At 61.4% G+C, this 23,506-nt stretch overlaps 1 protein-coding gene across 5 annotated transcripts in view; it reads left to right on the forward strand.

The window, feature by feature from the left end:
* Window positions 1–2,457: 2,457 nt before the first annotated feature.
* The window catches only part of SGMS1 (sphingomyelin synthase 1), a 251,021-nt gene continuing 229,972 nt past the window's right edge, over window positions 2,458–23,506 (forward strand). For 3 of the 5 annotated variants that reach the window (XM_077874860.1, XM_077874861.1, XM_077874865.1), the window contains exon 1: window positions 2,458–2,483. The gene's annotated coding sequence lies outside the window, so the exon portion shown is untranslated. The remainder of the gene's footprint in view (window positions 2,484–23,506) is intronic. The other 2 variants (XM_077874862.1, XM_077874866.1) reach the window with 1 other exon arrangement.

The raw sequence follows: 23,506 nt of genomic DNA on the forward strand, positions 1-23,506 counted from the left end.
CTACTCTCTGGAAGAGACACATACTTCGGGGCTCCCAAGGGGTCATTTCCTGATCCGTGAATGAGTGGAAGGCAAAAAAAAACAAAAAACAAAAAACAAAAAACAACAACAACAAAAAAAAAGCCACAGGATGAGGGGACAGAGGAAACAAGGGCTCAGAAGACAGAGGAAGCGTTCCCGAGCTCCCGTGAAGACCCCAACTCCCGGTTCCAGTTCTGCCCCAGCCGCAGATGCAGCTCCGACGAACCCCCGTGTCTTCCAGTGAATTCCAGTGTTTTGTGGACCTGTAGCAGAACCTAAGGCTTTCGGAGTCCGGGAGTCCACGCTGTGCACAAAGGAAGGAGCACGGAGGGTTGAGGCGGCCCGGACCGAAGCCCAGGGCGGAACCCTGGAACCAGTTCTGCTGTCTGCAGCTGGCTCTTCTGGGCAGCCTTGGTTCCGACGCCAAGTTGTGGGTTGGCCAGATGAGCTTCAAAGGCTGGGTGGCTCCCGAGGTCTCGGGGCTGCTCCTCAGGCCCTGTGGCTCCAGACTCTCCCCATGGAGACAAATTGCCCCAGACGCAGAAGCCGCCTTGCTTCTTGAGCGCTGGCTTTGGCTGCAGGCGGGTGGGTCGTGGCTGCTCGTGGCGGCTCCACCGGACAGAACCGCCGCCTTCTTCAGCAGCTGGTGGAAGAGGCCTCCGTGTGCAGCTAAAGCACCAGCTCGGCGGGTGGAAGTGTTGTTCTGGCAAGTGAACCGTTTCCCCCCCAGTATTTGCTTTGAGGATTTTTTTTAAAACTTATTTTAATGACAGATTGTGATTTGGAAGTGATTCATTTCCATTTCATAGTTGTCTTGACAACAATGTAATTTATGACATTTCAGGGGCTTGAGAATCCTAGAATCTTACAATCAATGTGTTGCTTATTAAAATTCTCATAAAAAAAAAAACGCACTGGCAAAAATTCTTTAGGGTTGGCGGACTAAAGGAAAGAATTGCTTTCCGTAAAGCTTTTTCTTTTTTGGTCACTAACGGTAGTGACTTCAGGACCATCGGCTAAATTTAATTTCAGGCTGAGCCAGACTCGTCTTTTTTTTTTTTTTACGTGTTTTACCCAGGATTTGCTTGTATTGCCTTTGCAACTTCTTTTTGGATTTCTAAATTATAACTCTCTCTCTGAATTATCGTATGAAAGTGGAATCAAGTGGAAACAGCTTTATATTTTGCTTTGCTTTTCCCCCACGTCTTACGTACAGTCTTAACATCCCTCATGGAAAACGGCTTAGGAAGGTCTTTATCATGGAGCATTTCTTCTTTTTTTAAAAAAAGGTGTTCGTTCTTTATTCATGGGAGACGCAGAGGCGCAGGCAGAGGGGGAGCGGGCGCCCTGCGGTGACCCCTGCCCGATCCGGATCCGCCCACCCTGGACCCTGGGCCGCCCGTCTCGGAACAACTTAAAGCTGCAGAATATTAAGGGAAAAAGTCACAAATGAGCAACTCTGGAAAGACGGCTTGCAGTGGAGCACTGAGTGCTTTGCAAAATTCAAGTTTATGCTTTTTTCGGGGGGGGGGGGGTCGGGCGGCGGTGTGGGCGCCTCGGCAGCGTCTACACCGCGTGCTTCCGTGACCGATCACGTCGCTGGAGGCCGGCGCTCCGAGGACGCTCCGCACGGACCGCGCCTGCGGGCCTTCGGCGAGGCCGTCCCGGGCGGCGGCAGGTGCGCGGCGGGGCCGGGGTCGCGCCCGGGTCGCGGCCGCGGAAGATGGCTGCCCCCAGGCCGCGGACAGTCACGTGCCCGCCCCGCCGCGCCCCCTCCCGCGCTCGCCCAGCCCCCGGCCCCGCGCCCCCCGGCCGCCCGGCCCCGCGCGGAGGCTCCCGGGCCCGAGGCCGGTCTGCCCGCCGCCCGCCCGGACCCCAAGCCGGCCGCGGGGTCGGGCTCCCGGAGCCGGGGCACCTCCGTGGGGGCGACCCGCGGCGGGCCGCGCTACTGGGCATGCGCAGGGCTCCCGTCCGGGCGCCGCCGGGCTCCGGGTTTTCCTCGGCACTCGGAGCGGCGGCGGGAGGCGGGGCCCGGACGGCCCTGTCCCCGCCCCTCCCCCTCCCCCTCCCCCTCCCCCCCGTCCTTCCCTTCCCGCCCCGGGCTGGGGCCCCGGCGGCCGCCCCCTGGAGGCCGAGCTTGCGGCCCCACCCCCCCGGCCCCGCCCCTGCGGCCCCGCCCCTCCCCGGGCGCCGCCAACACCCGGACGAGCGGACGCCCGGAGCCGGGCCGACGCGGGCCGCGGACTGGGCATGCTCGGCGGCCGGAGGCTCGCGCTGGCGAGTCGGAAGCGTTCGCAGCAGCGCGGCGGCGGCGGCGGGACGGAGCGGGCCGGGCCGGGACAGGCAGCGTCCCCGGGGAGCGCATCCCGCGGCGGGGCCCCGACGCCGCCCGGCCCCGGGCCTCGGTGCGCGGCGGCGGCTCGGCCAGCGCAATCCCGGCGGCGGCGGCGGCTCCCGGGCAAGTGAGCCGGGGGCGGGGGCGGGGGCGGGGGCGGGCGGGGGCGCAGCCGGAGCCGGGCCGCGCGCTCACCTGGCGGGCACTCGGGGGCGGGGGCGGGGGCGGGGGCTGCGAGGCCGCAGGGGGCGGCGGGGGCGGGGCGGGGCGGAGGGCGGAGGGCGGAGGGCGGCCGGCGGGGTCCCGCCCCCACCCCCGCCCCCGCCCCCACCCCCACCCCCACCCCCACCCCACGGCCCGGCGGCGGCGTGACAGTTGGCCCGGGGCGGGGTCGCGGCGGGGTCGCGGCGGGGTCGCTGCCGGCCGCCCCGGCTCCCGGGCTCCCGGCTCCCCGCGCCCCCAGCGCCGAGCGCCCGGCGCCCGCTTGACAGGGGCGGCCCCGCGGAGCGCCTGTGGGTCGGGGCGGCCCAGGGGGCGGCGGGGTGGGCGAGGCCTGCGGGCGCCCGGGCGGCGGGGGCGGGGGCGGGGGCGGCCTGCGCGGGGGCTCGGCGTCCCGCGGCCTCGGGGTGGGGGTTGGGGTGCGGGCCCCGGGCCGGGCCGAGCGGGGCGTCCGGGGCAGCGTCGGGGCCGCGGCGCCCGCCCGCGGGGCAGGGGGTCGGCGCGGGGTGGGCAGGTGCGCGGGGGGGGGGCGGGCAGCGGCGGGAGGCGGCTCCGGAAGGGAAGTTTGTCCCCGGGGACGGGGACGGGGACAGGGACGGGAGGGAGGCCCGCCGTCCTGCCCCGTCTGCGGCGCTCGGGCTCGGGGAAGGCGCCGGCGGGGTGTCGGGGAGGGCTGCTGCCCGAGGGCTCGGCGAGGTGCCAGGGCCGCCCTGAGCCAGGGTCGGCAGGTGCCTGGGCCCGTGCAGCAGGAGCTGGACAGGTGGGGGGTCAACAGGTGCCTGGGTCCGTGCAGGAGGGGCCAGACGGACTGGGGGTGGGCAGGTGCCTGGGCCCATGCAGAAGGGGCCGGACGGACTGGGGGTCAGCAGGTACCTGGGCTCATGCAGAAGGGGCCGCCCAGGCCAGGGGTTGGCAGGTGCCTGGGCCCGTGCAGAAGGGGCCAGGTGGACTGGGGGTGGGCAGGTGCCTGGGCTCATGCAGAAGGGGCCACCCAGGCCAGGGGTCAGCAGGTGCCTGGGCCCATGCAGGAGGGGCTGGACAGGCCAGGGGTGGGCAGGCGCCTGGGCCCATGCAGAAGGGGCTGCCCAGGCCAGGGGTCAGCAGGTGCCTGGGCCCATGCAGGAGGGGCTGGATGGGCCGGGGGTGGGCAGGTGCCTGGGCCCATGCAGAAGGGGCCGCCCAGGCCAGGGGTCGGCAGGTGCCTGGGCCCATGCAGGAGGGGCTGGACGGGCCGGGGGTGGGCAGGTGCCTGGGCCCATGCAGAAGGGGCTGCCCAGGCCAGGGGTCGGCAGGTGCCTGGGCCCATGCAGGAGGGGCTGGACGGGCCGGGGGTGGGCAGGTGCCTGGGCCCTGCAGAAGGGGCCGCCCCAAGCCGGCTCAGCAGCTTCCAGGGCCCATGCAGAAGGGGCTGCCCCGGGCTGGGTCTCGGCAGGTGCCTGGGCCAGGGGTTGGCAGGTGCCTGGGCCCGTGCAGAAGGGGCCACACCAGGCGTCCCGCGGTGGGGCTGTAGGATGCACAGAGGAGCGGGGCCCTCAGGTCCCTGTCGTTGGGTCAGGGCTCCCAGGGAAGCCGGGGCAGCTTGGTGATTCAGCAGGTGGCAGCCTTCCAGCTCTGAAGCCCGGCCGAGCCTGCCCGCCTGTTGGAGGCTCCAGCTTCAGGGGAACCTCCGGGCGCTGCCTCCCGCCTAGAGCGGCCCGTGGCCTTATCTTGCTGCTGCTCTGAGTCTGGAGGCTCAGCGCTTTTGGTCTTCCTGGCTGTGTCTCCTCAACTAGGTGGCGTGTGCTTGAGTCTCTCCAGCCCTGTGACCTGCTGGATGGCAGGAGGTGGCCAGCTGCTACCCTGCACGGTGGAAAGCAGGGCGGGTTACTCTGTAGGAAGCGATGGCAGTGTGCAAAGTGGAGAAAGAGGCTTTTTCTTCTGTTCTGCTTCAGAGACTAGAAATTAACATTTTTAATACAATAGTAGGATGTATTTCTGTAACTCTGCAGGGCTGGTGGTAAGCTATTTAAGACATCTGACGGCATTTTTTTTTTTAAAGAAATTAATTCAAGGGATGGATTAAACTAAAATGAAGGGACACAGTTATTAAGACAGTATCTTGTTCCTTGGAGAATCCCAAGCATCTTGCACAGCGCCCGCCTCGTGATGCTCCGTGAGTGCTTATTCAGCTGTCCTTTAAAAAAAAAAAAAAAATCCTAACAGAATCTCGTCGTTAAGTTTTGGCACATTAGGAACTTTGTTTTCCTAACTTGGAATTGCCTGTGTTGACCAAAGGCATTCAGTTTTAGCTCGAAAACTGAATCTTTTTACCTTTTTGTTTTCCTGGTTAAGTCCCTTAATTTTCATGTGGTGGCAGGTCCTGTATTCAGCTGGAAAAGAAAACCACATGCTTTGCTCACGCATGTCATGAAAATCTAAAAGGACTCCTACATACAGCGATCCTACGTTTCTTTAAAAAGCTGAAACATACTCCTGTTGCACATCAAATGTGCTCGGTCTCTATACAGAGCATTTCAGGAAGACTCTAGCACTCCTAGACCTTTGCCATCCCGTGAAAAGTGCTGCAGTGGAAAAGACAAAACCATGTTTGGGGAACAAAAACCCTGGATTGTTTGCACGGGGGGATAGGCTCCCCTGTCTGGGGGAGGCGTGAGTGTCGGGCCAGCTCATGCCTATGCATCGTTTTAACTTTGTTCTTCTGCTCCTTCCTCCAGTTGTTCATCTGTTTCTTCTTTCCCTAAAGACATACTTTCCTGGCATGGGCTTGCTTGCTTAGAGCTGCTGCCAGAAGGATCTTTTGCATTTTCTCACATAAATTCAATCAGCGGTGATTTTTTATTTTTGACCGTCCCCTACGCTGTGGAAACCACTCTGTGTGGTGAACTGTTCCATGGTCCTTGGAAAAAGCTGTGTGCCCCTGAGGGGGTGTGACAGGTCATGGATGGCTTTTTCTTTGCCTTTTTTTTTTTTTTTTTTTTTTTTTTTTTTTATGGTGGCAATAACCAGTCTTTTGGAAGAACTGTTAGGGCATGCCTGGTGCTAAAGGCTTTGGCCTTTGTGTTAGAGGGCCTTGGTCAGGAGTACAAATGGTCCTTTGTTGTCTCTGCCCACATTCTGGGCATTGTGGCTGTAAAGTTTGTCACTTGGTAAGCTAGTCTGACCCCAGGTGATGCGGCCATCTGCATGTGGGAGGTGGGCAGCAGAGTGGGATGCAGGGGCGGGGAGGGTGAGGAAAGGGGAAGGGAAGGTTAAGGGCCAGGAAGGGCTTGGTTTCGTAAGGGACCTCTGGTTTCAGTGAAGCAGAATAGAATGCTGGCCAGCGAGTCTGGCTGAGTCCCTGCGGGAGAGCTCTGCTCCCTTCCCTTCCCGAGGCTTTCCCCCCTGCTCCCCCCCACCCCCCGACAGGCACAGATACAGAGAGACCCACACGCACCTGTAGACACAGGCACAGACAGGTGCACGGAGAAGGAGCCGGAGGCTCAGCTCTGTTTAAATGCTAATACGTCAAGGTGGGAAAATGCAGTGCTCAGTAGCAGGTTGGGTTCTGGGGCTTGTGTGTCAGAAGGGTCCCCCTCCGTCTCCGAGTGCTGAAGAGACTTGGAAAGTCCTGGGGGCTTCCCCTGAAGCAGCCCCTGCGTGCAAATGCAGGCCAGTGGACCCTCGAGCCGCTTGGGCGCCTTTTACCTCTTAGACGTGAGGTGCTGAGAGTCGGCCTCCGTTGTTGGCGCAGGATGCCCCCTGTGCAAAGCCCCTTTCTGGTTTGATTTTTTCCGCTTCGTTTCTACTCCGTTTCCTCTCCCCGCCGGGTTGGAGGTGTCCTTGGGTGTGTCTGCGTCCCCGTTAAAGATGGTGTTCGTGCGTGTGCGTCTTCAGCTTACGCAAGTGGTGCTGTGCTGCAGGTCGCACCGGGTTTCCATTTCATCCAGCATCCCAGTGTTCATCCCGGGAGTCTGCAGCCATGCATAAAAGCGGGGAGAACTTTGTTCAGGACTTGGGGAGCTCTGTGTCCGCGTAGGTGCGATCTCGTGCGTTGCTCTGGTTCCTGTGCTGGGCTGCTGTGCGTGCACGAGCTCGATCACCCCTTTCCCTGGCGAGGGACACTTGGCTCGCCTCGGCCGCGCAGAGCTGGGATGAGCGTCCTGTGTGCCTTCTTCTCCAGGTGGATGCGGGACCGTCTCTGGCGCAGCGGTGTGCAGCCCAGCGGCAGCCGCATCGCCTGGCACCTGCTAGGAAAGGCGGATTCTCGGGCCCCGACCTCGATCTGGCTCAGAAACCCTGGGGGCAGACCCCGATCGTCTGGGGATTGTGACAGTGGGGACACTTGGACACCCTCCCGTGAGGGCGTGTGCCCGGAAGTGGAACACCTGGGCGGAAGGAAGCAGCACGCCTGTTTTCACTAGAGGCCGCCAGCCCGGCCTCCGCGGGGGTGCGTGGAGGGCTGATGCCCCGCATCCCGCGAGGGTGTGTGACTTCTCGGTGCGTGTGAGCATCTCCTAGCCCCCAGAGCCTCTGACCCTGCTGTGGGACGTTTCTTGCGGGGCTGACTTGCACATGCTTCTTGCATGTTCTACGTGTTAATCCGTCCTGCCGTCTGTCAGTCACCTTTTGTCCGTGGTCACTTTCCGAAGTGTGTGTTTCGACAGAGCCCATTACGTTTTGCCTTATGTTGCGCTTCAGGGATCTGGCGATGATCTTCCTTATTACCCGGGGCTCACGGGGATGCACCCGTTTTCCTCCATCAGCTCCATACTCCTGTTTTTCACAGCGAGGGCTTTACCCATGTGGGGTTTATCTTCACACGTGGTGTCAAGTGGGGATCTGGTGCCGTTTCTTCCTTTCCGTTTTGTGAGCCAGTTTTTCCTACATCACTAAGTTGTGTACTTTTTCCGTAATGTTTTGGAGGCGACTATGAGCCACGTCTCTCATACTCGGGGTTCCCACGTGCACACACGAGCCTCTTTTTAAAACTCGATAGAATCGTAATTTGTGTTTGATAACTACATCCGTTCTGAGTGTACAAGTTGATGGACTCCGACAGATGTACGCACTTGGGAGCCAGCACCATGAAGATACTGAGCCTTTCCAGCGCCCCGACCTTCCGTCCCCGCTGTGTCCCCAGACCTGGGCAGCGCCCCCAGTGTGCTCTCTGCCACTGTGCAGTCGTGGTTGCATTTTTAGAGCTTTATGTAAGTGAAACCACAGGGTATGGTACTGTTTTGTCTCTGGCTCCTTTCACTCAGGATACTGACTTTTTAAATCTTGGCTTTTTTTTTTTTTTTTTTTTTTAAGATTTTATGTATTTATTCATGAGAGAGACACAGAGAGAGGCAGAGACACAGGCAGAGGGAGAAGCAGGCTCTGTGCGGGGAGCCCGAAGCGGGACTTGATCCCGGGACCCCAGGATCACACTCTGGGCTGAAGGCAGACGCTCAACCCCTGAGCCACCCAGGGATTCCTGGCGCCCCTGAATCTTTGTTTAAATTGTGAGAAAGTAGGGGCATCTGGGTCATTCTATCCATGAACATGGTTATCTCATCTCTTACAAATGACTTTTTAACAGAATTCAGGGTTTTCTGTCATGGTGATGGTGGTTTTTGTTGTTTGCAAAGGTAGAAGGTGTTGCTCTGAGGGTAGTTCCTTCGTCTTAACCTTTCAGGTGGGCAGAGTCCAGGCTTTGGGGGCGGATCCTCCTCCATTCACCAGCCTTGAGTGACTGCCCCGTGGTTACTGTCTGGAGCCCAGCAGCCTCCCGGGGCCCTGGGGGATCAGGTTGAGGCGAAGGACCTGCAGATTGTGAAACAGCTGCAGTTCAGCGGCTGTTGGGTTAGAGCTCCCCTGATGCTGGCTTTAAATAGCTGCACACTTCAGTCCTGCTTCCTAGCGATTGGTAACAAAGGAGTGTCAGGAGAGCGAAGTGAATCAGCCGACTGGTGAACCGTGGGACCCCCGGTTCATCTACGTCTATGCGGGCAAGGCCGGGCTTCCACCCAGTTTTGTGGGGTTTCACGGAGAGTGTGGTACCTTCCAAGACTCCGGCAGTCCCGTGGGGGAGAGCCGTTAGAGAACTCTGTGGTATAGACGGTATATAGCGGGTCAAGTGGTGTGTCCCGGGAGTTGGGAGAAGGGAGGTGTGCTGCTCTGTGAGTCGCGGCCTGGCTTGGGTAGAACCAGAGCAGAGACAGGAGCACGAGAGCACGAGACCCCACGTGCGTTAGCATTTCTGCCCGGGCTGGGAGGGCCTAGTGGGTTCAACCCCACGGCAGTGAGTTTTGTGCCTAAATGTAAGTGTCGCAGTCATTGCTTTGGGAAACGTGGTAACAAGTGGCGGACAGATGCTCGGCTGGCCAGCAGCCGTGTGTTGTGTGGCGCCGTGGCTCAGAGCCCTGGGCAGAGCCCGAGTGTGTGGGTTCAGGGCTTGGCCTTACTGTTCAGGACCCATGGGACCTTAGGCATGTTATGGAAACCTGCTGTGCCTCAGTTTCCCTGACCCTCACCGTCAGGTGTGGTAACCGCAGCTAACCTCACGGTGTCCTCGTGAGGACCACATAGGTAACGTCCGTCAGGTGCTCAGTGCCCGGCACAAGTTAATCACAATATAAATGTCACTCTTGTGACTCCTTCTGTTACTATTTATCGTGTTCCTCCTGTCTCTCCTTGACGCGCACCAGGCCTTATGCCCAGAGCTGGGTGGCTTTTGTCCAGAAAGACCTGTGGGAGCCACAGTTCTGTAGGGTGGACTTCCTGTGCTCGTTGCCAGGCTTGCGCAGGGCGCGCGGGTTGTAGACTGCATGAATAGCCCTCGAGGGGTCGTGGGGCCCGGTGCCACCCTGCTGGGGCCCACGCGTCCTCCATCAGGGCTGTGGAACGAGCGCGTGGACGTCAGGGCTCAGGCAGGAAGCTCAGCAGACCTTCTGGCCAAGGCGTATTCATCGTAGGGATTCACGTGGCCGAGACCGCCTGAGCCCCTGACCCTTGGGACAGTCATGCGAGGTGGAGAGTATTAGTATTCCCTTTTCGGACCTGGGGACAGTGGGGCACAGGTCATTTGCCCAACAGCGTAGGAAGAAGCCCTGAGGGATCGTCCTGTTTGGGGCCCCTGCCAACCAGGTGGGACCAGGTGGGACCAGGTTCAGACACCGCAGGTACTGGCCACACTGCGCGCTGAGCGCGCCGTCCTGCTCTCTAGGCCGGCGAGAGGGGGGCAGACCAGCGCGGAGCCTGCGGTTGTGTCCGGGCCCAGGTTCCGAACTCGGGGATTTCCAGGGCGGAGGGAGAACTGGGGAGGGCAGTTCAAGACCCTGTAGCAGCATGAAGTGCCCGTCCCATCCGGGGAGGTGCCCCGCATGTTGGGTAGGGTCCGCCTCGCTCTGCCGTCGGCACGGGGAGGCTTTGTCCCGTCCTTTCTCCCCGAGGAAAGGTTGGGGCGCAGGGAAGAGAGCCGTGCGTGAGGACATGTCGTGGCTGAGGACACATCGTGGCGGTGGCGAGCCCGAGCAGCCTCTCCTCTGGCCTCACTGTAGTAGGAAGCCGTGGTACGAAGGCCCGTCAAGAAAAGGAGGAGAAAGAAGGGTCTGTGTCCCATCCCGTCCTGGTGTAGGGTCCACACGCGGGAAAGCCCTCGGGGAGGAGCAACGGCGTTTTTATGGCAAAAGTTTTCCGGTTTGCAACCGAGTCTGCATTTTCCTCTTTGGGAACAGCGTTATGCATAAGACTATGAAGTGAGAAATTTTTAGATTTGAAAGACTTTTTAGGACATTAGAACTTAGATTCTAACTCAGAGGAAAACACACCAGTTAATGGTATTTAGGAAGGGGACTCTTCCCTGTGCTAGTTGTGGGGCCACCCACCCCTGACCCCGCAGCTGGGGTGTTGCTTGGGGAGGGGACATGACTGGCAGGGAGGGGATGGCCAGGGGAGCGCCGGGAGCCCCTACGAGAGGTGGCCGGATGCCCGGGTCTGGTCTTCTCGCAGCCTGGGGTTCACGGTGGCAGTAAATGGGTGTCGAGGGGCCGCAGTGGGCAGGAACCTCGTTCAGCCTCGAGAGGCACGGAGGTGAGACAGATGGGATCTGGGCTCTCGGAAGGGAGGCTGGCAGGGGGACAGACGGGCACAGGTGAGTGCCCGGCCAGGTGGTGCCTGCAGCCTGGTGCCTGCATGTGCAGCCCCCTGGGGCCAGGGGTGGGAGGCTGCGCCGGGGGTGCCAGCACATGGGGGAAGGTCACTGAGATGGTACCGGAATGGTGCCGTTTGGTCTGGTCTTTCCTCCCTTGCTCCCGGGGCTTCCAGGTGGACAGCAGAGGGGACTGTCGGGGGCGCCTGCCGTGCGTGGTCAGCCAGCGAAGGGGAACCGGAGTCGCACTGCGCCCGGAAACCGCGTGGGAAGTCCGAGCGGGCACTCCACGGTTTGTCTTTAAAAAAGGTGGCTAAGGTTTAGTACCTCCTGGAACGTAAAACCCAGAGGAGATGAATGGCTTTCTATCTTTAAGGTAAATCAGTGTTTTAAAGAAAGATTCTTTATCAGAAACAAGATTTTATTTTATTTTATTTGCCCACAATCTTTGGCAAAGTTCTAAATTCCAAATTCAGTTTGTTTGCAGTGGTTTGCATTTCTCACTTAGGCTGTCCTCCCCTCGCCTCTCCCCCTCCCCGTCCCCCAGGGCAGGGAGCAGCCCAGGCCCTGCTGCATGGCCCTACAGACCCCTGCACGCCCGGCACCTGTGCCAGAGCCTGGGCCTTGAGCTTGGGCAGCTCGCTCCTCTGTGCGCGGTTTCGGAGCCAGTCAGCTGGTCCTGGATTGCACGAGCCCCGGGTCACCCATTGTTATTATCTTATTTGTAGAAAAGAATCTTGTTTCAGGGTGTTTTCCCCCCGAAATAAGAGCTGTGTGTCTGGACCACGCTCCTGAGCGGCCACGGCCACGAGTGCTTGTGCTTGTAGTTTCTAGGTTGTTAAAGGTACAGGGTGGGGGCTGTCTGGTCGTTCAGAGTCCGTGACCTGTCTCAGACGGTGGGTGGGGTGGGGACTCCCCCCAGGCCCCACTCCCCCAGGGGTGCTGGGGACCGAGCTCTCTGGGGTCACGAGGTTGGGGATGGTGAGGCAGGAGCACAAGTACCCTGCGGGCAAGGTGGCGGATGGGGTTCCCCTAGACTGCTCTTGGAGGAGGGGGGAGAGCTGGCCGGGGTCCACCCTCCCAGCAGTGGGGGCGGCAGCGGAGGCCAGGGAAGTGGCTGAGGGGAGTGCAGGGGTGCAACGGGAAGGGGCGCTGGGCAGAGAGCTTTCCACTCTCATGACCCTCGGCGGGGGAGAGGGTGCGGGGGGTGGGGGGAAGGTGTGTTCTGTTGTGTGTGTGTGTGTGTGGGGCACGGGGGCGGGTGTGCGCGGCAGCAGAGGAAGCCGAGTGGGTTCCTTCTGTGGAGCTCGGGCTGGTGGAGGTGGTGGGGGAGTCAATGGCCTGGGGGTGGACGGGTGGGGGGGAGCAGGGGGGTGGTGAAGTGGTGAGGGCAGTCGGTGGCCTGGGGGGTGGAGGTGGTGGGGGATGGGGGGGGGGTGGTGGTGGAGCGGGGGAGCCGGTACCCTGGGGAGGGAGGGGGAGGGGGAGCTGGGGGGTGGAGGTGGGGAGGAGCCGGCGGCCTGCTGTGCTGGAGCCCAGGCCCTGGGACCGAAGGCCGTGGAGAGAACCTGGCCTGTGTGAGAACCCGCAGCCTTCGTTGGGCTGAGCTCGAGGCCCTTCCTTGGTGAGGTCACCGGGGATGGCACCTGTGGGGGCAGGTGTCCCTGGCTGCGCATGCACCGTGAGTGTGCAAACCCCCTGAGCCACCGTGAGCTGGTGCCAGACGGGGGTCCTCTCGTAACCAGAAGCGGGAGGGCGAGGACCCCGAGCCAGCCTGGAGTTTGCCCGTGGGTGGGGGTGCCCGACGGGGCAGCGGATCTGGGGGGCACTGGCTGTCCCGCATGCGATGGGAATCGAGGCACCTGCATTGCGGGGTGGTCAGGTGGGTCCCCCGTGTGTGGCTGCAGCAATGCAGGCGGCTGTCCTGGGACGCGGTGGCAGGGGGCGACCCAGAGAGTCCCCTGTGACGGAGGGAGCCCCTGTGAGGAGCGGGTGGTGTGGACCGTTCCCTGGACGGTGGGGGCCGAGCGGCGCTCGGAGCCGCTGCGCCGGGACTGGCATCTGCGCCCAGCCTGGTGGCCACTGCTCTGACCACGGGGCCTGTTGTCCTGCTCGTGTCTACGGCGCTCGTCCCAGAGCCTGTCCCAGAGCCTGTCCTGGCCCCGCTCGTTCGCTTTCTCCGCCCTAAGGTCCGTGTCGTTGTCGGGTGGCTCCGTCTCGGGCTGGAGCCTTGAGAATCCTTGCGGCCGCCTGACGTTGGGCGAGGCTGAGGGCAGGTGGTGGCCCGGCGTCCGCCCACTCGGGCCCTCCAGGGAGGGGGTGGCACCCGGTAACGCCGCCGCGCCCGGGCCGCCTCGTGGCTGCGCTGCCCTTCGCAGGGGGCGTGTGACGTTGGCCTGTGGCTGCTGCCTGTGTCGCGACAGCCGAGTGACTGGAGAGGCCGCGGGGTTAGGGGCTTCCACGGCGCCCTCGGCGACAGCCGCTTTGCCTCTGAGTTAGAGCCCCCGGCAGGCCAGGGGAGCCCACGGCTCGAGCCCCGTTGCCTCGGCGCGGGTTTCACGAAGCCGCTGGGAGCAGCCGCACCTTGGGGTGTGTGCGTTCTCGTGGGGTGTCTGACGCGGCTGCTAAATTCACCGCAAAGATCTCTGAAAGGTCCTTTTTAAAGAAAGTTAAAGTGTCTGCTGGAGGGTGTTTGTTCCTGCCTGTCCCTCTGTTGGAGGGACTGATGGAGGGCCCCTCGGGGGAGGCGGTGCACGCCGGGGTCTGGGGGGTACAGGGGACTCGACAGGGCCCGTTGCTCCCCCGAGGACTCGGGCCCGCTGCCGCCAGGGAGAAGGGGCGGGTGGGATGCCCAGTGTGGCTCGTCGCACGGGGCCACGGGGACGGTGAACCCTGGGCCGGACGGTGCAGAAGGTAGGTGTGCAGGGCACGCTTAGGCCTCGGGCTGTTGGTGTCAGAGCTCCGCTTGAGATTCCCCTGCGCTAGCTAGGAGGGCCCGTAGTTTACGCCAGTGATAGGGTTCACGACGGCTGTCCTTCAAGGTGAGTGTGTGGAGGGCAGCTTTTTTTTTTTTTTTCAAAGATTTATCTGGGGGAGAGACCGTGTGGGCGCAAGCGGGGAGGGGCAGGGGGAGACGCAGACGCCCCGCTGAGCAGGGAGCCCTATGCAGGACTCGAGCCTGGGAGCCCGGCGTCCGGCCCTGGACTGAAGGCCCCGGGGAGGGTGACCTTTGGGAGGGCTGGCACGGGTACGCGCCCGTGAGTAGGTGGAGCGGTTCGGGTTTGCCCCAGAGCGGTGCCACAGCCGACGAACGTCCACGCCGGGAATGCCAGGCAGCCCGTGAAAATGCTACCTGGAAGGATGATCCTATAGAAAGTTGTTCTATAAAGTTGTCACGTGCAGGAAGGTACGTGGTGCTTCTGTGGAGAGTCCAGGCTGGCGGCTCCTCTGGCCGGTGCCCCCGGCACCGTGTGTCCCTCAGCAGGCCCGTGGTGTGCTGGGGACGAAGCTAAGTCCCACTCACCTTCTCAGAGTGTCCACGTTCTCGGGGGGGGGACTGTGCAGAGAGGGGCTCCCGGCAGGCAGCTTGGCCCTGGGAAGCCCTGTCCCCGTCTCCCTTTACCCGTGAGTCCCTGACCTGACGCCGGTTTCCTAGAGGTCGGGAGGGCGTCCCGGAGGTGTCTTCCCCGCAGCCTTCTCATCTCCCCGCACGGTGCGAGGCTCCGCAGGGGGGAGGGCTGGCGGTGCGTGGTTCTGGGGTGGGGCGCCCCCGCCCTGCCTCCTGTCCCCGGCACCTCTCTCGGGCCCGCGTCCGTCGAGCCCCTGCCCCTGACGTCCTCTCGTCTGTGGTGTTTGCAGCCACAGGGAGCACGATACCCCCTTGGAAGTCATTGGTCTGGATCCCTTCTCGAAGCCTGGCGGGGTCTGGATCCCGGTCCAGGTGGCACCTTTTTCAAGGGGTGACAGCGCGACCCTCCGGTCGCTGTAGGATGGCTCTTCCACGCAGAGGGGGGCTAAAAACCAGCGTGCACTTCCCATCGCTGGCCGTGTAGACCACGGAGGCTGGGAAGGCGCGGGGCCTGCTCCTGGGGGTGGCCCCCTGGGGAAGGCAGCCCGCGGGGGACCTCAGGACGGACCTCAGGACGCCGCGGGTGGTGGCCTGCCGAGCGCTCAGGGGCGCGGGCTGTGCGAGGGCGGGTGGGTGCTGGGGTGGGTGCGCGCCCGGGCAGGGAGGCTGTCGAAGGCTGCTCCACCTTTGCCTTCTAGCCTGGGTTTGGTTTCCCTTTAGAAGACCCCCTCCCGCCTTCTCCCCACCCTCCCCTCCTTTTTGTCTTTCTCCCCCATTTAGAAAACACGTAAGCAAACAGAACGTCATTCAGAGTCCCAGCTCCGCTTGATAACCGCGGTTGGCGTCTTGGCCTGCGTCCCGCCCGTCGGTTTTATCCGATCACTGGGTGTGCGCTCGGTGAACAGGCCAAATGCCAAAAGAGGGAATGTTCAAAGGACCTGTTTTGCCAGAAGGAAATCTCACGGCTCTAGAATGAGCTTCTGGGATGCAAGTGGGAGTCTGAGATTTCATGGGAATCATTAGGAGATGATAACGGGGCCGTGGCACAGGATGCCCGAGTCCCAGCGGGGGCCGGGTCGGGGCTGGCTCCGCGGGGGGGACAGGGTGGCAAGAGGAAGCGCATGTGGAGACGTGTGGGCCAGCGGTCAGCGTAACGCACCAGAGGGGCGCCCGCCTCCCACTTGCTGACCCTGTCAAGTCGCAGACTCGCCTGTCCGCGGGTCCTCCCCTCGTCCTGGGCGAGGAGGGTGCGGTTTGTGGAGGTGGCCCCTCACCTCCTTGGCGCGGTGCTTGCGAAAGAGGGTATGTGGGGGACCTCAGAGGCACAGGCGAGGTTGTTGCCTTTGTAGGGCTTTCTTCCCAGCGTGTTTGTGGGCGGCTCCTGCCTCGCGCAGCCCCTGAGAGGAGAGCACACCCCCGAGCCCTGGCCCTGGGACCGCGGGGCCGTGTCACTGCCTTTCGAGGTAACCGCTGTTTTCCCAGGCTCCCTCTGCATCTGGACTTGGCCACGCACCGGCTTCAGTGTCCTCCCTGGAGGAGGTGACCGACGGGTCTGGAGAGGTAGCTCGCCCCCCAGGCGCCCCACCTCTAGCAGCGGGTGCTGTCAGGTCAGCGTGCTCTGCGATGCTGTTCGTAAGCAGGCTGTGTGCCCTCGGCGCCCTGCAAGGTACTGTTCGAATTTTATTCAAGCAGCGTTTTAAAATGGGTGATAACCGGCCGGTCCATCCTGTTTGAACACCCAGCACGTCTGTCGTGTCGTAGGTACATACGTGCTTGTGTAAGTCACAAGTACGCGGCACTCCCTGGGGCGTCATGTGGCTCATGTTTGGCAGAAGAGATCTTTAAAAAAAAAAAAATCTTTTATTTATGAGACCCGGGGGGGGGGGGGGTCAGAGACCCAGGCAGAGGGAGGGAGAAGCAGGCTCCACGCAGGGAGCCCCATGTGGGACTCGATCCCAGGACCCCGGGGTCATGACCTGAGCTGCTGAACTGCTGAGCCACCCAGGGGTCCTTTTGGTGAAGAGCTCTTGTAAGGTTCACCTGGAACGCTCACAGACATTTGGGATCGACTCTTCTGACGCTAATAGGAAATATTCAGATGATGGGCCTCGTTGGCATGCTGCTGTCGCCGTGCCGAGCAGCGACGCCTCCGTCAGATGCCAGGTCAGGGGCGCCAGAAACGTTCGAAGAGGCGTTCAGGTCTTTAGCCTTCCAGATCGAAGCCCAGGACCAGGTCTGGGTGTGGAAGCACGGGAGCCGGACAGCTCTGGTGGGTCCTTAGATATGTAGCAATGTACGTTTTATTTCTATGGGCTTGAAACACACTATTTCTAGGATGTGACTGGGAATGTTCCAAATCTGTGATTTGCTGCCAAAGACTACAAACATCTTTTATCTTATTTTAATTATAGTAAAGTAGACGTGACATAAAATTGACCATTTAACCAGTTTTAAGTGTACAGTTCGTGGCATTAAGTGGACTCCTGTGTTGTGCAGCCCTAACCCGTCCCCCTCCAGGACTTCGTCGCCGAGCGGACATCCTGCGCCCGTTACGCACCGGCTCTACGTCCCTCTCGCTCCCGTCGATTGTGGAGTGAGAGGCGACACCGTGACCGCGTGACTGTTAGACACGCTCGCCCCCCTGCGGGCTCACAGCGGGGCTGGCGGGGCTGAGCGGTGAGGCTCGCTGGCCGGGGCGCACTCGGGCATCCTCACCCTTGGGTCTCCCCGGCGAGGTAGGCTTACGGGACGCTGAGGAAGAGTGTGCGTGAGCGCGGGCTGGCCCGTGAGCTCGGCGGCGGCCTTCACCGAGGCCTGTCTGTGTTCTGGGAAAACCGCCAGGCATTTGCTCTTTGGGGCCCAGCTGTCGGCCCCTTGGCTCAGCCTGGGCCGCTGAGCACGTCACAGGCACCTGCTGGGGCCCCGGGGTGAGGGGCTGCCGCAGTGCTGCGCAGGGCGCTCGTCGCTGGTCTCGGGCACTCTCGATAGGGACAGCGGTGTGGCTGGGAGGGGCTGCTCCCCCCCCTCCCGCGGGGACCCTCTGGGTTTGCATGCACGCGTTTCCTGCACCTGTGGGGCCGGAGGCGGGCAGGGGTGCGGGGGTGCAGGTCGTCCTGCCGGCTGGGGCGGCGTGTTGCAGATGTGGGAGGCTGGCTTCCTGTTTGTGGAGGAGACCTGAAACGTTTTGTGCTCTTAGGGGCCGATGAGAGCCTAGCGACATTCGCCGTGGTTGGGGCAGCGTCGGGCCACTGTGTTGCCGCTGCCCGCGTTTGCCCGGGGCTCGGGCCGTCCAGGAGGGCAGCCGCACTGGACGCGTGTTTACAGCCGTGGGCCCTTGCGTGTCATCGCGGTGGCCTGGGGCCCGGCCTCCTCGCTCCGGTGCGTGTGGCGGCTGCAGGGTCGGGGCTGGCTCTGTGCTCCAGGCCTTGCCTCCAGTGCGGGGCGTGCACCGAGCCACAGCACGAGCGAGCCTCCGTCTTGGGGTTCACATAGACGCTTTGGCAGGCAGGCAGCTAGTGCCCTTCGGAGGGGAAGCGCGGGCTCGGCTGACTTAACGTCTCGGCTCAGCTTGCTGGGTATCCGCAGCGCCAGGTCTGGGCGGAGCGATGACGGGCCTCAGTGCCCTGAGCCCTTCGAGGCCGCAGGTGAGCGCACAGCCTCTGATTCCGGACGCGCAGTCGCCGGGTGGCAGGTGCACTCGGCTTATGTTGTGCACCTGACAGCTGGAGGCAGCGGGGCACCTGCTGCATTGCCCCTGCCCCGTAAGTCATGGTCGTGGTGCCGTTTGGTGGCGAGAACGTGGCAGAGACACGGGGCTCCTGCCTGCGTGTCCCCTGGTGGACGGGGGTGGGGACAAGTGATTGGTGCCTTCACCCCTGCTGGGGAGAGTGGGCCCCCCCTTCCGAGGAGGTTGAGATATGAAGAGGGAAGTGGCACGTGCCCCCAGCGTGTGCCCCCGTGTCTGTGTCTTCCACCCTCCGCGGAGCCCCCTCCGTCTGAGACTCCTGACCACGCCGCCGAGATTGCTGATCCCCATCCTTCCCCTCGTCGCCGGTCCTGGACCTCACTGCTGTCATTTCCTTCGTCCTCACGGGTCCTGAGGGCCCGTCCTGTGAGTCCTTCCCCGGCACGTCCACCCGACTTGGACCTGTGATGGTTCCCCGAGGCCCACCCCTCAGCCTTGCGGTGTGCAGGCCCGCGCCTGGGGACCCGTGCCCTCCCTTCGAGCTCGGGTCTTGTGGGGCTGGGGGCCTGGCCGGGAGAGGGCTCCCATTGCTGGGCTTGACTGAGGGCTCCTCGCTGCCTGGGAGGCACGGTCAGGGCGTGAGCCCAGAATGCCGGCTGCGTGGGCAGGGACGGGAAGTGCAGGGCGTTGATGGGTGTAGGTTAGGGCCAGTCGTTGGCCTCTGACCTGTACACCACTTCCAGGATGGCTGAGCCCCCGGCTGGGACAGATGGCACGGATTTCAAGCTTCATTCTCTACTTAATGTTTAAAAATTCAGTAAATTCTAAAATCTCAACCTGCTCCCACGTGCTCTAGCCTGCCCCCTTCCTCCGACGCGGCGTACAGCACAAATTTTGCACACTTCGCAGTAACAAATGTTTAGAGATAAAGAGTATTAGGAATTGAGTTCAAGAACTCAGTCTTTGTGTCTCAGGGGTTTGTTGCCAGCGCATTGTTAAGGTCCCTTCAAATTCTATGGCTGCGCAATTTAAAATATGCAGTACTTATTTTATGACTAGAGAGGATTGCACAATTTTCCTTACCCTGAATTTTCTTTATCACTGTAACATTCGGAGGTACTGATTCTGACACTGCGTATCTTAAAAGACTGATTTCTTGGATTTCTTTATTTTTTTAATTTACTGAACTGCCTGGTGGAGATGATGTCAGATGGGCTCGTTCGTGTGGCGCAGAAGTTTGTGGAGAACGAGTGCGAGAACGCCAGACGTAGGGCGGCATACAGTGTGATGGATGGATTCTTGCCTGACGCAGGTTTGGGTGCCTGCCGGCCTGCAGCAGCGACGGGGGGACAGCGTGCCCGTCGTGAGGTGTTAGGGGATTGGGTCCATAGGGGCCCAGCCGCGGGGGCGCAGGGCGCAGGGCTTCCCTCTTGAGGCCAGAGCCTAGTAGATGGTGGTTACGAGGCACCTGGCTGGCTCGGTCGGTGGAGCTTGTGGTTGTGAGTTTGAGCCCCACGTCGGGGTTAGAGTTTTCTTAAAAACAAGCAAACAAACAAAAAACCCCAACAAAACCTCTTTCCTTCTTTAAAAAAAAAAGGAAGTGGTTATGTCTTCCTGTTATTCTTTTATTATTTTCCATTGCAGAGGGTTTGGTGGAGCATGAGGGAAGCCTCGACTGAATGAAAACCTCGATTTTTTTCGCTTGGATTCCTATCTTTTAAATTTGTTCATTTCCATCTTGTTCTGGTGGCTTTTTCAGCTGTGGAGCATGGTGTTAAAAACAAAATAGATCACGATAAGATTTTCTCTGTTTCTAGAAGGTTTGCAAATGAATCAGTCCGACTGGCCAGCTCTTTGTGCAGGGAGTAGTGGCTTTATGTTTTGTTTTTCATAGTTTTAAATATTTTTTATTATGAACTATTTTAAACATTTAGAAAAATACAGAGAATAGTACAATGAACATATATATATACCCACGCCCATAGTCTTATCAGATATTTTGCATATTTGATGTGTTTTGGGGAGTGTGTGTATACAGTTTTTTTTTTTTTAATATCTCGTGTCCGTGGGCCGTAGGTTGAAGATCCGTGTGGTCCGCCTGTCTGCTCTCTGGTTCCCGGTAGCGCTCGGGGCGGGGCGGGCCCCACGCGGACACCGTGTGTCCTTCTCTGTCCCTCCGTCCTCCCCGACGTGACGTCATCACAGGAGAGCATCTTCCAGGAGGGGAGAATATCTTGCTGGTCTCTCCGCCGGGGATACAGTTGTGAGGCCAGTGAGGCCCGTCCTCCGGGAACCTCGAGGGCCCCTGGGAGGTGCGGGCTGTGGGGCCGTGATTCGGAAATGCTCCTGTGGAAACCGGGACGGTCTCCCTGTCCCTGCAGCCTCGGAGGTGGGAGGTGGAACGGACTGGAGGCCGCCGGCTGGGAGCAGAGCTCCGCGCTGGGAGCCGTGTTCCTGGGGGTGCAGGGCGCCTGCAGCCTGTGGCCAGAAGGGAGCACTGGGGGAAGGCGCAGGCCGGGGAGCAGGGCCCCGAGGTTCCCCTCTGGCGGGGGGGGGGGCTGCGGGCCTGGGGGCAGCCTCGCCCTCTGAGGTGAGCTCCATTCTCACTGCCCAGGAGGTAGGAGCGCGGCACTGAGCTTTGGCCTCCACCTTCCGCTCTCTGCAGTCCCGCTGCCGTGGGCTTGAAGGGAGCAGCCGCGTGCTGGGGCACCCGAGGCACCGGCCGGTCACGGGTGTGCGGACTGAGCTCCGCCCGCGAGGTCGCCTTGCCAGCGGCTCTGGCCCCCCTCCGGGACCTCGTGAAAGCGCCCGTCCCTGCGGGTCGTCGGGGCAGCCCGGGGGCCGTCTGCGGTGGCTTCTCGGGTGCCGCCGCGCCCTTCCAGGCACCAGGGAAGGTCGTTTGCTGTCTGGATTCTCTCTCGCATTTATCCGGCCCGCAGCCTGCACCCTCCTGCCCGCTCTCTGCGCTGACCTCCTTCCTTCCATCCTCTCGGCTGCCGTCACGTCCCTTCCAGGCTGCAGCGGTGCTCATGTGCAGGTCCTGCCGGGACGTGCCCCTGGGAGAGAGCCCGAGCGCAGCAGCTGTGAGTCTCTGCGGTCTGTCCCTTCCCCGGCGGTCCGTCCTTCCCAGCTCCCGGCCATGGGAGAGCCCCCTGCTGCCCCCCTCCCGCAGCCCGGCCAGCGCCACCCCGCAGGTGCTGCACCTGCCGCGCTCGTCCCCCGCGGCTCCCCGGCTCCTCCGCGCTTCCCGAGGGACACGCTCTGATCACGGCAAAAACCGCCTTCTTCTTGCGGCCTGGCGTGCTGTGTGCCACGTGGGAGGCGCTCAGCACAGCGAGGAGGCCGTACGGGGGCGGGGAGCAGTCTGACCTTCCCGAAACCTGCTCTGCGTGGAGCCGCCGCAGCGTGATCGGCGAGGCCGGGCTGGGGTGGGGGGATGTGCGTGTGGGAGCGGGCCGGGGCCTCCGCGCGTCCTCGCATCTGCGGGCTCTGCTCTTGGGGAGGGAGGCTGCAGACCTGGAGACCGCCCCCCCCCCCCCCCCCCCCCCGAGCCCGCACACCAGGGCTGGTCAGGGCCGCTCCCTTCCCGGTAGATGCAGCAGGGCCGGGGCGTGGAGCTTGCTGCTGGCTGACTGGACGCTCTGTTCCAGAAGCCACACGTCGTTACCCCCCCGCCCCCCCAGTTTTGCAATCTTTATATTTATCCGGTAGCATAACTAAATCAGCCAATTAATTCTTTAACTTTTTAAAAAAAATATTTGAGAGCATGTGAGCAAGCATGAGCTGGAGAGAGGAGGGGGGCAGAGGCAGAGGGAGAAGCAGGCTCCCCGCTGAGCAGGGAGCCTGACGCGGGACTCGATCCCAGAGCCCCGGGATCACGCCCTGAGCCACAGGCAGATGCTCAGCCCCTGAGCCACTGTTGCTGGAAATTTTTTAATCTGTCATTTGCTAGCCATTTAGTCAGATGTTCTCTTTGTTGGCGAGCTCATTTGGGATGATTTCCAGGAAACCGGAAGTACTTTGAAGAGATGTTGCTTTTTGAGATGAGTGCCCAAGATTTTCTAAAGCCGGTAATAGAAGAGCCGAATGAGCCAAATGTTTATTCCTTAGAGTCCGTTGCGGCTCCAGTGCTACGTGACGAGTGTCTGACCGTTAGGAGTATCGCCGGGTGATCAGCTGGCAGGGTTCTTCTGTTGAGGGCAGGACGGGAGAGGAAACTGAGCCAGAGCTGTGTGATGCAGCAGTGACCTTGTGCGGGTCGTCAGCCCACCCGCCGTGCGCCTCGCGAGGCTGTGGATGTGAGAGCGAGGCCGGGCTGCCGTGGGCTCCCGGCCTTGCCTGGCCCGTCACTGGCGTCATGCTCCCCTACTCAGGCGTGGGTGTGATGCCCACCCTGCGTGGGCCCGTTCCTCCTGCAGGCGTCTGGAACCCACAGCCACACAGCAGGGGCCCCACTTCACAGGTGGGGACGTTGTGTGGGAGGCCGGCTGCTGCGCCCTGCGTGACCCGTGTGGAGGCGGTCTGAGCCCCGGGGCTCTGACTGTGGCCTGCCTCAGTATCCCCAGCCGGGGGCCTGGCGGCGTCTGCCCACCAGTCACCAAGGAGGCCGGCACGCCTCCTCCCAGCACGTGCCACCACAGGCCCGGGCCAGGCACCTTGAGTAGGTCCAGGAGGCCCACCGACAGAGCGGAACTCGGAGGTCCAACACGGGGTTCACGTGGCATCTCCCCCATCTTACTTGGTGGCCTGTGCGGTTTTGGCAGAATTGCTGAGACTCTGGAGCCAAAGAAGGTGTGGCCCACGGCTAGTGCTCGGCTCGGTGTAGCCGCCGCTGCGGTCGTGACCGTGGCGGGCCTTCTGGTGGCCTTGGACTGAAGGCGCTGCCTGAGGGGCGTAGGAGGCTGCACTCTGGGGGAGACGGCCTCCACTCACCAGCAGCGCCACTGTGCACAGCGTAACCGCTTCTGCACCTCACTCTCCTTCACCTGTAACATGGGTGTGATGATGGTTCCCACCCCACGGGGGTCAACGGGTGTAAGGAAACCAGAACTGTCAAGAATCTGAGCTGGAACGACCCGATTCTGGTCACCGGCCCCACTGTTTTCGGTGACCTGACGTGAGCCTCCTTGAGATCCAGTGACATTTCCTCTCCTTCCTGCCCACATGGAAAGAATTTCTCAGTTTTTGTATTTCCTGCCAATGGAAAAGTTTGATTGCATGTTTTTACTAGACTCATAAATCATTATTGTGAAAATGGCTGTTGCCACCTAAGAAATTGAATTAGCTAAACTATAAAAGGGACATCTTCTCGTATAAAGGAAACCTGAGTATTTTTTGTAGGGTTACTGCACCTAAAGTTGGTTACTGCAAGTGACGGTCTCATAGGTGAAAACATTAGACACGTGATCAGCGCTCTGCTGACACAACCCAGCACTATTGTGTTGAGGTGATTGGACTCTCCTGCTTTAGCCTTGAATTTGGCTGGAGTGCAGGGGAGTTAATCCCGTTAGATGTGAGCGCAGGAAGATGGGACCCTAGACGTGCGTCCACTCAGAGGGAAAACCGTTT

The sequence above is a fragment of the Canis aureus genome, chromosome 27 (assembly GCF_053574225.1).
Source record: "Canis aureus isolate CA01 chromosome 27, VMU_Caureus_v.1.0, whole genome shotgun sequence".
NCBI lineage: Eukaryota > Metazoa > Chordata > Mammalia > Carnivora > Canidae > Canis > Canis aureus.